This window comes from Psammomys obesus, unplaced genomic scaffold, assembly GCF_907164565.1.
Source record: "Psammomys obesus unplaced genomic scaffold, mPsaObe1.curated_primary_1811, whole genome shotgun sequence".
NCBI lineage: Eukaryota > Metazoa > Chordata > Mammalia > Rodentia > Muridae > Psammomys > Psammomys obesus.
Genome location: NW_026592635.1, coordinates 1 through 13,952, shown reverse-complemented (window position 1 = coordinate 13,952; position 13,952 = coordinate 1). Strand labels below are relative to the sequence as shown.

Genomic DNA, 13,952 nt, shown 5'->3' with positions numbered 1-13,952 from the left:
TACTTGCTTTTTGTGAAATCTTAGGTCTGGTTCATGCTCCACATCCTCCAAGATCTTCCTCCAGCTCTTTCTCCTAGCTCTTCTCTCTCCCCTTCTCCTCCTTCTCCTCCCACTCCTCTACCGCCTTCTGGATCCTCCCCTCTTTCCTGTTTCCTAACATTTAGATTTCACCCATTATACTTGCTTTTAGTGATATTATTAGGTCCAGTCCATCTCTCCACATCGTTCCTAGATCTCTCCTTCAGCTCTGCTCTCCAAGCTCTTCGCCCCCTTTCACCTCCCACTCATTTCCTGCCCTCTAGCTCCGTCTATCTTTCCTGTCCTCTGGCTCCTCCCTGCTCAACATTGTGTCTAATTGCTTTATTTTGTCTTGGTTACACAAGAGTTGAGACAGGATGCTTAGAATAAGTATCACAATGCAATATCTGGATTTAAACCAGAGAGTTGGGGGTGGGGTAGGGGAGAAATCAGTATTTGAATGAACAAGGGTAAGGTGTATACATTAAAAAAAACACATTATACCAACACTACCTAAGTCAAGTACTTCAATGGCCTATTTCTGTGTAACAAACTGCTCCAAAATGTAATGGCTTCAAACTTTATTTATCTACTCGTGGTCTGTAACTTGGTTGGGCAGTGGAGCATCCGTGCCTGCCCTGATTGGTACCGTGTGAGAAGTTCCGAAGGCTAAGAGGAGTGTCTGAAGACTTAATGCATTTCACACTTGATGCTAGTTTGTTACTTTCAAGTATGATAAGTGTAGTAGGATCAAGTGTAGTCATTATACCTTTACCTTTTCTGTGAAATTATTACTGCCACAGTAAGTGACTGGGCTTCAAGGTTAAGCATACTACATGAGTCTGCCAGAAGGCATGTTATGTTTGTGTCTTGGCAATCTTATAGTGGGACCAAGGAATGGTCTTGTGCACTGTGTGTTCAGATGCTGATTTCTGTGCTGGAGATTGGTGCTGGTTGCAGTCTGGACATGGGTATTGTCATTTCTACAAAGACTCTTCTGTATCGATGTTGTGTAAACACTGCTCCCCAATTATCTCTGATTGGTTAATAAAGAAGCTGATTAGCCAATAGCTAGGCAGAGAGGCAGGACTTCAGTTCCCATTTGGGGAAGGGAGTCTGTCGCAAGGAGGACAGAGAGTTACAGCAGAAGGGCCAACGCAAGACTGAGAAGGCAAAGGGCACCAGGCTGGGAGGTAGCCAGACTAGCATAATTGGGTTAGAATAGATCAACATCTGCCCAGTTATAGTGCTAATTATTTGAAAACTAGAATGGGTAGTAGAAAAAAAAAAAAAACTATTAATTCAACATAACGGGGCCGGTGACCTGGGTCAGTGTGGAAAGTGCCTGGCATGCAAGCACAAAGATGTGAGTTTAAATTCATCAAAGCCATCTAAAGCCAGTGCTTCTGTGCTGAGGTAGGAGAGAGAGGAGAATCCCTGAAAGTCCCTGAACCAGCTAGCCTTGTATGTTCCGTGGTAAACCACTCAGCAGTCCCGTCTCAGACAAGATGCATGTGAGCACCAACACGTCAGCTGCCCTCTGACCTCCTGAGCATGTCTGTTCTTTCTCACACAGCATACATGCACACAGAAGAAACCAGCGTCACTCTCGCCTGCTAAAATTAAAAAGGAAGCACCATTCATGTAGCCCTTCTGCTCAGGGGAGAGTGTCAATATCATGCTGCAGAAAGGTAGAAATAACCATGACAGTCTTCCCGAATACTTTAAAAGGATTGTTCTTCTAATCTTCACACATGGAATCTAGTTGATCCTGTCTTGCACTGTTTTCGGAGAAGAGTTCTGAGGGTATGTGCTTGTTAGTTTTTTCAACTTGATATAATCTAGAATTACCTAGAAAGAGAGTCTCAGTTGTTGAATTAGACCAGGTAGGTGCTTGGGAATGTCTGTGGGAGAATGGTCTTAGTCATTAATTGGAGTCTGGGCAGAACCACCCCCTATCCAGGGGCCCCAGGAAGATGTAAGGCAGGAGAAGAGAGATGACAGCAAACAAGCAGCATCTGACCTATGTGCTCGTTTCTCATTGTTCTTTTTTTTTTTTTTTTCCAGACATGTATTCTCTGTTTATCTCTGCAGCCTTCTTTGTGGACCAGACTGGCCTCAATCTCACAGATCTTCTTGCCTTTGCCTCCCAAATTCTGTGAAAGGCGCACCATCACCGCCCTGTGGCTATTTCTCTCTGTTCCTGACTGTGTTGTAATGTGCCTATCTGCCTTTGGTCATAAAAACAGGGTTCCTGTGAGATTAAAGCTGACTTGGGCATGGTAGTGCACGGCTTCAATCCCAGGACTCTGGGAGTCCAGGACAGCCAGGGCTATTTCACAGAGAAACCCTGTCTGGAAAAATAAACAACAAAAAAAGCTGCTCTCCTTTCGCCTCCCTCCCTCCCGCACTCCGCTTCCTCGCCCTGACGTCCCCCTCCCGTCCGGAAAGCTGCCCAGCCACCAGCAACCCCCCAGTGCCACCATGGCAACTGCACCATAGAACCACCCCTACATATTTAAGAATAGTTCACTGGGGTATGGGAGTAGAGAATGAGAATCTTGCTTGCTCCATCAACTTACAGGAAAAAAAAATTCATGGCTGATTGTCCTCACACAATTGGTGTTGAATTTGGTAAAAAAATAATTGAAATTAGTGGTCAAAAAAAAAAATCAGAGTGCAGATTTGGGATACAGCAGGACAGGAGCGGTTCAGAGCTGTTACAATGAGCCACTGTAGAGGAGCCGGGGGTGCTCTCACTGTGTATGACATCACCAGGAGAAGTACACGTAGCTACGTAAGCAGTCAGTTGACAGACACAAGGACTCTCACCAAACACCGTAATGATTGTCATAGCAAACAAAGCAGATTTGGAAGCACAGGGAGACGTTACCTATGAAGAAGCCAAACAGTTTGCCGAGGGAAACCGCTTAGCATTCTTTGAAGCAAGGGCGAAAACAGGGGAGAATGGAGATGCTTTTCTCGAGGCTGCCAAGAAAATGTATCAGCACGTTCAGGATGGAAACCTGCCTCTGCAGGCTGCCGAGCCCTGGGTACAGCACGAACGCTCAGCCCCACAGAGAAGGCTGTGGCTGCTAGGGACCTCTTGGCTCTGGCCCCTCACTCGACCTTTCACCTCTGTCTGTTGGAAGCGGTACTTTTTACTGCCTCCTTGGCTTCTGTATATCTTACTGGGTTTCATTAGAAAAAAAAAGAAAAAGAAAGGAAAAAAACCAACTCTTGTAAAAAAAAAAAAAAAAAAAACCAGTTTGACAATACTAAACTGCCAAACAACTAGATGTAATCAGGTCATCAAAGGCAGGCAGAGTAATAAATCTCTTCTGCGTGGTATCCAATAAGAAAAAAACCAAACAAGCAAGTGAAGCTGACAGCACTCAGGGGTTATCAGCCCAGAAAGGCATGTCTGCGGAGACGGCTTGCCTCCCAAAGCCGGCCTCACCTTCAGCAAACAGCCTGCAGGTCAGCATGTAACCATCCAGTTGCAGAAGCTTTCTCACTCCCAAGCTTCTAACTTCGCCCCTGCAAATGGTTGCATCTAGCATTTCCCCCTTTCAGACCCCCTTTTACTACACAGCCAAGGCCCAGTTAGACCCTGGGGGTTTGAGAGCATCCATAAAAAAATGGAGGCATACAGGGACATGAATATACAGGTAGATAATTGTCCAAGGACACAGTGACAAAGCCATCTGCAACTCTAGGAGAAGCCTCGGGGGCCACACAACCTGAGGACCCATGACACTATCAGGACGTGTGGCCTTGTTGGAGGAGGGGTGTCAGTGGGTACGGGCTTTGAGGCGTGACTTTGGCCAGCTGAGAGCAACCGTGGGCGGACTCTGAGGAGAAGATGTACACAGAGGCCCGTGCTCAGTGAGCCTTTGCTTTGCGGAGCCACATCGCTGCGCTGATCTCTGCTTTGCAGAGAGAAATGTTCCAGGGAGCTTCTCAGGGCAACCTAACTGAGTCTTGCAGCTTTTGCTAACTTCGGGTTGCTGCTTGGTGTTGGCCTTTGGACTGGACTGGTATCCTGAAGACCGAATCTGTTAACCACCCAAAGACCCATTGGCCCTTATCATCAGGAAGTTGATTAAAAAAGGTGTACAGCCCTTTTCCCTACTCTCCTACCTAAGGTTGCAGCAGGGGGTGGGGACAGGGGATTGGAAGGGAGGTAAAGGTGCTCAAGAACCCTAAATGAAGTAGGTTTGGTGAAAAATCTAAGCCTGTAGTGGTGCATACATATATACTCTTGCACACACAACACAAATGTAATCAAAAGATTTAAAAGATCTTTGGTGCACCAGCCCTACATTCTTCCTACTTTGATTTGAGTTCGTCTTGATTCCATGACTTAGCTTGACTAAGAACAAATCAAAGCATTCAGAGGCAACTAATGCAGGGAAGGAGTCAAGGAGACACCACATGTGAATTGTTGAGAGGAGGCTCCGCCATGATTGCAGAGCTTCCTGGAGCATCAGAGCCAGGCGCTCCTGGGACTCTGCCAGAGCCTTCTGAGATGCACTGTGGTCAGGTCTGTGCAGATGTTCCTCTCTGAGGGTTAACCCATTTCCCTTCCAGACAGTTCCTCTGTCTGCGTATCTGTCTGCCTGTTCGTCATCTCTCTCCTGTCTCTTTTTCCTTCCTTCATCCTTCCCTCTTTCATTCCTTCACTTTTGTTAAGACTCTGGTAACGCAGGCTGTCCTCTAATTTGTTATGTAGCCGAAGATGACTCTGAGCTACTGATCCTCCTGCCTCCACCTCTGGATGGAGGTTGCACACACACTCCATCCCCAACTGGATACCACTCAACTCAGGAGGCCAGGCCTAAGTCTCCCTGTCACTTCCCTCCCTCATCGCTGGAGGGAAGGATGGGCCCTCAGTTATAGGTGTTGCTTCCCTAACTTTCTCTCTCTCTGGAGCTGTGGTCATTGCTCTATTTCCGCCCTCAGTGGCAAGGCCTGCAAGAAGTCTCCTGATGATCCCTGCCCCCCCCCCATTCTAATTGTCCAAATTGACTGAGTTTGCAGAGCCTGTTCCAGGATGCTGCCAGCAGTGCCTGGGAGGGAAGTTTTCCTGCACTCCCTACAGGGTTAGGGTGAAGAACACTGACAGTTAAACTGTGAGGGGCTCAATGTGACCCTACAGACTCGGTCTTTGTTCCAGCAAAAGCAAACACCAAGCCCGAAGGCTCTAACGCCTAGAAGAAAAGTTTGGATGCCTACAGTTCAAAGAGTCCTTTCATTTAATGATTGAAGCTAGGCTTGGTGGCTTTCATCTGAAATTCCAGAATATGAGAGGCTGAGGTAGAAGAGTTGTCAGACATTTAAGGTAAGCCTGGGGTACATGTAAGGAGTCCCAAGATCACCTGGCAAACAAAAGCAACATAATGAAATAAAACAGAATTAAGCCTCAAGGCTCAGGGATCTACACAGAAGAGGAGGCAAAAAGACTGTAAGGGCCAGAGGGGATAGGTGACTCCGAGGAAACAGTGTCTTCCTGACACAACTATGCACTATGACCTCACAGAGTCCATGCAGCACGCACAGGGCCTGCCCAGGTTCAAGCCACACAGAGCATCAGCACTGACAGAGAAAAGGACATGGGCTCCCACCCCTAACTAGTGACCTAGCCGTAACTGATAGCTGCTGGAAAAAGAAAACCCAGTTTGCTCCGAGGCAGTCTCACTGGGTGTATCAACCACACCTCAGGGCAGGCCAGACGCGCAGGAGTAGCTGGCCAACACAAAATGAATTCCATTGTATTTTTGTGAACTCTTTGTGTTCTTAGGATTTTTTTTTAAAAAAATTATGTATTTTTATTTCATGGGCATTGGTGTTTTGTCTGCATGTATGTCTTGTGTGAGAGTTATAGACCGTTGTGAGCCGCCTTGTGGGGGCTGGAAATTAAACCCAGTCCCCTGGAAGAGCAGCACGTGCTCTTAACCACTGAGCCTTCTCTCCAGCCCCACTTTTTGTTTTCTTATGCACTGTTTTGGCGTTCTTTTTTTTCTGGTCAGTTGTTTGCTTGTGCACATTTGCATGCTCACCACTGCTCACACACATGCAAACATGCACACCACACACACATGAAAAATGAAAGGAAAAGAAAAACGGAAGAAGGAATGAACAGCGCTCAATAAATGATACTGTCAGGCCATCCAGAACTTCATGGGATCTAAAGAGTTCAGTATTGACTGTGGGGGAAAGACAGCAGCTCAGCTCTTTAATATTCATTAGACTGAGGTCTGACATTATTCAAAACTTAAGACCCAGCCAGGTGGTGGTGGTGCCAGCCCCCACAGTGACACACTTCCTCCAACAAGGCTGCACCTACTCTAACAAGGCCACACCTCCTAATGGTGTCACTGCTCTTGGCCAAGCATTTAAACACCCAAGTCTATGGGGCACCACACACAAGACTACTCAGCCATAACATGTGTAGAGGACCGAAGTCAGACCCATACAGGTTCCATGACCTCTCAAGTTTCCATGAGTCCCAGCCACTTGATTCTGTGTGTGGGGTTCTCTTGGTATGTCCCAAACTTCTCTGGTTCCTCTAATCCTTCCTCCCCCTCCTCCAAGGGATTCTCTGAGCTCCACTTAATGTTTGGCTGTGGTACTCTCTACCTGCCTCCAACAGTTGCTGGGTGAAATCTCTCTGGTCTCACTGATGATGATTCTGTTAGGCTCAGGTCTTAGAATACTCTGCAGCCAGGGCAAACTGTAGGTCGAATTTTATGTCTGGGTTGGTGCCCCAATCCTGCCACTTGAGGCCTTGCTTGGTTACAGAAGATGGCCAGTTGAGGCCCTGTCCCACCTTACTAGGAGTCTTTGATAGGGTTACTCTGTAGACTCTATAGAGTTTTCAGTTTCATTATATAGTCCTTGTTGTCCTCAATCTCACTGACACCCACCTGGTTCTGCCTTCCCACTGCTGGGATTAAAAGGCATGTGGTAGGGGCTGGAAAGATGGCTCAGTGGTTGAGAGCACTGACTGCTCCTCCAGAGGACCCAGGTTCAGTTCCCAGCACCCACATGGTAGCTCACAACTGTCTGTAAATCAGTTACAGAGGATCTGACACCTTCATATAGACAGATATGCCGGCAAAATATCAATGCACATGAAATGAAAATAAATAAATTTAAAAAAAAAGGACATGTGCTAGCCACAGCTGGTGGTGCACACCTTTAATCCCAGCACTCGGTAGGCAGAGGCATGTTATCTGTGAGTTCCAGGCCAACCCAGTCTACTGAGAGAGTTCCAAGACAGCCAAGGCTACACAGAGGAACCCTGTCTTGAAAAACAAAGGCCAGGTGTGGTAGTATATGCCTGTGATCCCAGCACTCAGGGAGGTAGAGGCAGGCAGATCACTGTGAGTTTGAGGCCAGCTTGGTCTACAAAGTGAGTCCAGGACAGCCAAGGCTACACAGAGAAGCCCTGTCTCAATCTTCTTCCCCTCCACCCCCAAAACAAAGCAAACAAACCATCAAAAACAAACAAACAAACAAAAACAAACGAAAAGGTATGTCCTGCCATGCCCAGTCATATTTACCTTTCATTTGATGAGTAGCTCTCTTTATTATCATTGACAATGTTCTTTGCCAAAAAATCTGGCTCGATTTTAAAATCTGCTTAAGTCTTCTTTTGGCTATTGTGAGAATTGCCACTTTGAATCTGCTGGAGTATTTATCTTTAACATATTTTCTGTAGTTAACACATGGATGAGTCTTATTTATTTCAAATCTATTATGACAATCTATTCTTTAGAGAATAGATAATTTACAATATATTTAATACGATCAGTGATATTACTAGGATCGTCTATTATCTTGACATCTGTTTTCCATCACGTTCTGGGGTGAAAAAGAAGTTGTGTGTAAATATAAGAAACAACAAAAGTGATTTTGAAAGTTCGATGGTGTCGTATAACAACAAACTAAGTTTTGTTTTTCCTAGAAAAACGAAGCGTGCATTTGTGTTTGTTTAGGATACTTTACCTGCTAATCATTCATCCTGCAACATGAGGTAAATGACTGTCTAATGCACACAGTTCTGCTGATACATATCGACTGGTCCTCACTCACATCTTCCCGTCTGGATAACGGGACACTGAACCCCGGGGGGTCCAGAACATCTGACTCTGAAGTCTCTGATGTAAACTACCCACGTTTGAACCGACCAGCTCTTCAGTTCCGTCTTCTCAAATCTGTCACAGTCCCCACCCGAGCACAGGAGGCGGAGTCCTCCTCAGTGGGTCTCAGGCAAAGCGTAATCAAGTCAGTTACGTCTCGACCTGCTCTAACTTCCACTCGGAACTTTAAAACCAGCGTACAGTAGACTCCTTAGCAGAGAAGATAAGTTACCTGAAGGACCCGGAAGTACCTTTCGCTCAAGGGAGGGCTCCGCCCCTTTAAGCGCGCACCCCCGTGGGAACTCCCACAATCCACTGGGCGCAGCTCCCAGACGGGCGGGCCTAAGCTGCTTGCCGGGTCAGAGCGCTGGGCTTCCAGGAGTTCTGTCCAAGGACTGTGTTTCCCAGGGGCCACCGCGCCGGAAGCAAGACAACAACTTCCTGTGTCCTGGCGGACGGTCAGATCTTCAGGTGGGACTAAGAAACCGGTGTTTGGCCTCGGTCTCCACGGAGTGAGGCGGGAGCCAGCGGGCTGGGCGTGGGCGGATGTTGGCACGTGTGTGAGAGTGTAGAGTCGTGGGGTGCGTGTTTGTCTGTCGGTCCGTCTGTCTGTGCACATCTTGACCTCTGCATCACCTGTGTCTCTGAGCTTGTCGCCTTCTGCTCCTGCTCTCACGGCCACAGGGGCGGAAGCAGAGGACCAGGCTTCGGGAAGGAGAGGTCGGGGACGGAGTCTGACGGAAGCTTCCCCTGAGGTACAGACTTGAGCGGGGGACGAGCCTCTGAGGCCGGAAGTGCCTGCGAGGGTCGCCTAGGAGGGCAGCTGCTTGCGGAGCGCCGAGGCCCTGGGAGAGCTCCAGGCGCTGAGGGGTTGTGGGGAGTGAGGGAGAGCGCGCACTGAGGATGCTCTCAGAAGAGTCTGGGATCTCCTGCCTGCTCGGGCGCCCGAGTCGGCCATTATTCCAAAGGAGGGCTGAGGTCATTATTGTGTTGTGCCCGAATGAGAGACCCCAAAAGACCACTAGAAGTCCAGTCCCTTGCAGCTCACAGGAGGATCTTTATTCAAGCTTAAGCTCTGGCCGCCAGTCTTCCCTGACGTAGCAGGTTGGAAAGTGAGGCCCGGAGTCTCAGGGGGGCAGAGTTTTTAAAGGGAGAAACGACAAGTAGGGAATTCCAAGCCTTGGGGTTACAGGGAAGGGTAAATTTTGGGTGTAGGGTGTGTTCAGCAATCGAGATGACCTTTAGGCTAATTGTTCTAAGCCACCTGGTCAAAGGAAAGGTACCTAAGATAGTTGTACGATAGCCTGCTGGGTGAAGTGGAGGACCCACTAACACATTCTGTGGTATTTATGACAACCTGTGGGGAGGAGGCCTGATGTAGTTATCTATTAACATTCTGTGGTATCTGAGACAACCTGCAGGGGGTGGAGGGCCATGTGGCCCTTCCCGGAACCCAAAGGTGGGGGTCAAGTCACTCCAAGGTCAGTCAACCTAAGATAGAAACAAAATGGAGCCACCCCTGCCATCCTCAGTTCCTTCAGTTGCTGCACATGTAAAATTCTGGAGCGAGTTTGCTCTTTATGTTTGAGAAGTGAGGTTTCAGTTCTAGAGTATAGAATTGTCAGTAAATGAACGAGGAATGTGAAAATTGATAACTCCACCACTGTGGTCTTTACAATGTCTCTTCCCTTTCTACGTAATATTCACATTATCATTTCCATGACCCTTGACATCTACCTACAATAACTCCCTTCCCACAAGATGTTAATAGATAGGGATCTCCAGATGTTAATGTTAAGGCTTTCAGCCTCCCGATTTGCTATATTGATTACTATTTCGATGGCATCACACCAGATGACCTCTGATCTTTAAAGATTATTTCAATCTGTGTGAATAATTTCACACAGAATTATTCAAAATTCTGTATGTGGGGTTATGTGTCCCTGAGCACAAGGGCTTCAGAGGGTTAGGGTTAGGGTTAGATCTACTGCAGCCGGAGTTACAGGCATTCTGAGCTGTCAGGATACCGAACTCCTGTCCTCTGGAAAGCCATACCAGCACTCAGCCTTTGAACCATCTCACCAAGTCCTGCATTTGTCTTTTTTGTCGTTAGTGTATTTCCCTTGTTTTCCTCTGTGTTCATCCATATTGTAGTAAACGGTTGGTGTCATTCCACTGTGTCCTTGCAGTTCATTCAAGTGATTCTTTGTCCATTCATCTTTTGGTGGGGTTGCATATCACAGCTGTGATGTAATGCTGGAGTAAATGTGAGAGTGTACATCCCTCTTTTTTTTTAATTCCCCTTAACATCCCCTTTTTTTTAAATTCAATTTACATCTGTCATAGGCCCCTCCTTCCTCTCCTCCAAGCCCCACTCTCCCTCCCGAGTTCCCTTTCCCCTATTCCTCAGACTAGAGAAGCCCCTCTACCCAGACACCCCAGCTCATCTATTTCCATGAAGACTGGGTTTGTCTTCCTCACCTGTGGTCTGGTAGGGAAGTCCCATCGGGGGAAGTGAGCAAAAAGCAGGCAACATAGACCATGTCAGAGATATGCCCCACTCCCTAACTAGTGACCCACATGAAGCCTACGATGCCCATCAGGCTTATCTTCTTGGGGTCTGTGCATTGTAGTATGTCTCTCCTGTAATATAAGACTAAAATCTGCTCATAAGTGAGTATATACCACGTGTGTCTTTCTGGGTCTGTGATATCTCACTCAGGATGATCTTTTCTAGATCCATCCATTTGCCTGCAAAGTTCGTGATTTCCTTGTTTTTAGTGGCTGAGTAGTATCCCATTATGTAAAATGTAACACAGTTTCTTTATCTATTCTTCGGTTGAGGGACATCTAGGTTGTTTCCAGTTTCTGGCTATTTACAAATAAAGCTGCTTTGAACATGGTTGAGCAAATGTCCTTGTTGAATGATGAAGCAGCTTTTGGGTGTATGCTCAGGACTGATATAGCTGGGTCTTGAGGTAGTGCTATTCCCAATTTTCGGAGAAAGTGCCAGATTGATTTCCAAAGTGGTTAGACAAGTTTGCTCTCCCACCAGCAATGGAGGAGGGTTCCCCTCTCTCCATATCCTCTCCAGCATATGTTGTCACTTGAGTTTTTGATCTTAGCCATTCTGATGGGTCTAAGATGAAATCTCAGAGTTGTGTTTCCCTGATGATTAAGGATGTTGAGCCTTTAAGTGTTTCTCCACCATTCGAGATTCCTTTGCTGAGAATTCTGTGTTTAGCTCACTACTGCATTTTTCAGTTGGATTATTTGGTTTGTTGGAATTTAATTTCTTGAGTTCTTTATATATTCTGGATATTAAGCCTCTGTCAGAGGTAGGATTGGTAAAGATCTTTTTCCCATCAGTAGGCTGTTGTTTCGTTCTATTGATAGTGTCCTTTGCTTTACAGAAGCTTTTCAGTTTCATGAGGTCCCATTTATTGATTATTGATCTTAGAGCCTGTGCTATTGGTGTTCTGTTCAGGAAGTTGTCTCCTGTGCCAGTGAGTTCAAGGATCTTTCCCACTTTCTCCTCTAGAAAATTTAGTGTGTCTGGTTTTATGTTCAGATCTTTAATCCACGTTGACCTGAGTTTTGTGCAGGGTGATAAATATGGATCTATTTGCATTATTCTGCATGTAGACATCCGGTTAGACAAGTGTGCCTATCTCTTACAGAGACTGATTTTATTTCCTTTGTGTGTTTCTACTCAGTAGTGGGCTCAATGGACCATGTTCGTTTTATTTTAATTGTTTGAGAATCTGTCACGTTGTTTTCTTCAGTGACTATTAATTTACATTTCCATCATAATGTGAATTTTCTTTTTGACAATAGACACTTTTTAAAAAAAAGATTTATTCATTTTCTAATATTTCTAAGTGTTTTGCCTACATGACTTTATGCATACCATGTGCATGCCTGGTGCTCTAGGAGGCAGGAAGAGAGTGCCAGATCCCCTGAAATTGAAGTTAGAGATGGTTGTGAGTCACCATGTGGGTGCCCGGAATCAAACCCTCTCTTCTGTACTGGGCCATCTCTCCAGGCCTCTGGTAATTGACATGCCTCTTAATAGGCATGAGGAGGCCTCTCATTTTCATTTTACTGTCGATCTCTCTGGTGGTTGTGTGTGTGCCTATTAATAGGCCATATTACTGTTCCATTTGGGGAAAATACCTATTTCTGTGTTTGTCTCTTTCTTAATTAGGATGTTTCCTTGTTACTGAATTGTCTTCATTTCTTATAAAGTCACTGCAGAAGTTTAGATGTTTGTTAGCTCCTTTTGCTTTTGATGCTTTGTTTTTAGAGTAATACTCAGTATGTCCAGTGTTATGGAGGTTTTTCTCTATATTTTTTCTAGTAGTGTCAATTCTTAAATTTAATCTGTTTTGAGTTGACTTTTGCATGTGGAATGACTGAAGGGCTAATGTTCTTCTCATGAATGTTAATACTCAATTTCGCCATTTTCCACTGATTCTAGAGGCTGGCCTGGAAGTCATGTAGACCAGGTTGGCCTGGGACTTTGAGTAAGCCTCCTGTGTTTGTCTCCCTAGTGCTGACAATAGAGACCTGTGCTACCACACCCAGCAAGACTTCCTGCACTTTTATCTGCTGTCTTTGGCTTCACAAATTTATAAAGCATTAACAGTTATAAGTGTCACAGAACAGTGACTTCTGTCGTGACCTAATCATAACTCTGTCACAGAAATGTCAAAATGTGAGCTGGTTAGATGCCTGGTTGGTCACCCTGATTCTTCTCAAATGATTTATGACTTAGAGCAAGAAATGAAGGAAATTTTCTCAAAAAGGTTACCAGATGTGTCAGGAAGAGATGTTGTTCAGTAGATATTGCAGAGTCTTCAGTCTCATTTAATCCTCTGCCTTACTTGAATAGACTTCATGTCCTGGCAGTTGTTATACTTGTTTTGCTGTAGTAACTTTACAGCCTTTAAGATGTATTTTGTTTTATTTATGTAAGGTTTTGAAACAAAATGATAGAGAAAAAGCTGTATTTACTGTGAGGATGCATAATCTTCAACATGGAAATAATCCTCGATAATGTAGCTTAGACAAAATGGGGAAATGTAGCAGAATTTTAGCAGAACCTGTTTTTTTTTTTTTTTTTTTTTGAGACAGGGTTTCTTTGTGTAGCCTTCGCTGCCCTGGATTCACTGTGTAGACCAGGCTGGCCTTGAACTCATAGAGATCCACCTGCCTCTGCCTCCCTGAGCCTGGGCTCATGGACCTGCGCCTCTGCCCTGGCTTTAGCGAACCTTTGTACATGGCATGTATTCCAGACTGTAGCACTTAGGCTTTGAAGTGGCCTTTGTCAGTGATTGGTTTTTGAGATTTTATGGGGTTATTCTTTTGAAGGATTCTCAGAGCTCTTGCATAACTCAGTCCTGAGACATGCCTGGCAAACCAGGATGTCTCATATGACTTAAGAACTGCTTAGGTCTTTCAAGACAACCCCTAGATCAGATAAGAAGTTTTGGTATTCAGAAACTGTCTTGCTAAAAGTGCCTTTTGTGCAACAATAAAAAGAGCTTCTAGGAAGCTGCCGGTGTCAGTCCTTGAGGCTGAACCTCCAGCTGCAGAGAAAGCTAAAAATCATCTTGCGGTGTCTCTTTTTCCTTTGATCAGTCCTCCTGTGTAACTCAGAACACAGATAGGTGCACTGCTCGCAAGCATGCAGCTGTGCAGTGCCAGATGCACCAGTGCATGTCTGCAATCCCAGCCCTCCTATGGCAGGATGGAGGTGGAGGCAAGAGGGAAGGATGTATAAAG

The 13,952-nt window shown here is 45.8% G+C and overlaps 1 pseudogene; it reads left to right on the top strand.

Annotated features, from left to right (window-relative positions):
- Positions 1 to 2,429: 2,429 nt before the first annotated feature.
- Positions 2,430 to 3,172, top strand: LOC129682289 (ras-related protein Rab-14-like; annotated as a pseudogene).
- Positions 3,173 to 13,952: the final 10,780 nt, after the last annotated feature.